This window comes from Macaca thibetana, chromosome 18 (genome assembly GCF_024542745.1).
Source record: "Macaca thibetana thibetana isolate TM-01 chromosome 18, ASM2454274v1, whole genome shotgun sequence".
In the NCBI taxonomy this organism is placed as follows: Eukaryota; Metazoa; Chordata; class Mammalia; order Primates; family Cercopithecidae; genus Macaca; species Macaca thibetana.
In genome coordinates, this window is record NC_065595.1 from 58,355,642 (window position 1) to 58,356,950 (window position 1,309).

Here is a 1,309-nt window from a genome sequence, read left to right on the forward strand (position 1 = left end):
GGGAACAACAGACCCTGGGGACTCCAAAGGGCGGAGGGGAGGAATGAGGTTAAAAATCTGCCTATTAGATGCTATGTTCACTATTTGGGTGATGGGATCAACAGAAGCCCAAACCTCAGCATCACGCAAGGTACCCATGTAATAAACCTGCACATGCACCCCTAAATCTAAAATTTTAAAAAATAAAAATAGGCGGGGCGCAGTGGCTCACACCTGTAATCCCAGCACTTTGGGAGGCTGAGGCTGGTGGATCACGAGGTCAGGAGATCAAGAGCATCCCGCCCAACATGGTGAAACCCCATCTCTACTAAAATACAAAAAATTAGCCAGGCATGGTTGTGCACACCTGTAGTCCCAGCTACTTGGGAGGCTGAGGCAGGAGAAACGCTTGAACCCAGGAGGCGGAGGTTGCAGTGAGCCGAGATCGCAGCATTGCGCTCCAACCTGGGCGACAGAGCAACACTCCATCTCAAAAAAAATAAAAATAAACAAATAAATAAATAAAAATAAAGAGGCACACACACACAAAGAAAACATTTGTCTTAGTACCTAAAAATTATTTCTTGTTTTCTTCCTTTCTTCTTGTCAGATGGGTAAGTGCCGACATCACAGCAAGGTTTGAGGGTGGCACACCTCACGCGTGTGTGTGAAAACCCAATTATCACACTTACAAACCACGAAAGATAGTAAAAATTATCACTCAACTGTAAAAATATAACTTTACTCCTCTTTGTCTTAAAATAATAGTAATTTTAAAACGATGCTCAATTAGGTTTTCATCTCAGGAATGCAAAGAAATAAGATTGTCATGCTTGCATGTCAGCAGTGAATGGATTTTGATTATTCACCCCTCAGAGGGCAGAACCTCTTTAGTGGGTCAGGAAAGCTTGATTATGACCTGACTGAAGTTAAGATGTGGGAAACTGCTTTCTTTTTCTCAGATTTCCTTTTCCCTGTGTCTGTGCCCTCAAATGCCTGGCTTTGCCCCTTTTCCCACTAGAGACATTATCTGTGCTGTTTTTTATTTTTTAAGTACATAGTATTAGTTGTTTTAAATTAGTAATAATAATAAAAATGAGCCTTTATAAAGTGCTTACTATGTGGATGAAGTATTTATATGACCAACTTTTCTTACAGCAACCATAGGTAGAATTAAAAGCAGAGATTTTATATCGCAAAAGCAGGATTCTGTTGAAAACTTTAATGTTCTACGTGTGGTTGATATAATTAGGTCAGTCAAACTTTGTTGTTGTTTTTCTATCTGTGATAACAGAGAAAACGTGGATATCACATTTAAAGGGTGACACAG

General features: G+C 40.0%; 1 non-coding gene across 1 annotated transcript; it reads right to left on the reverse strand.

The window, feature by feature from the left end:
- Positions 1 to 583: 583 nt before the first annotated feature.
- On the reverse strand, positions 584 to 685 carry LOC126941599 (small nucleolar RNA U13). The gene has a single exon (XR_007721381.1). It is a non-coding gene; the product is annotated as a small nucleolar RNA U13 (small nucleolar RNA).
- Positions 686 to 1,309: the final 624 nt, after the last annotated feature.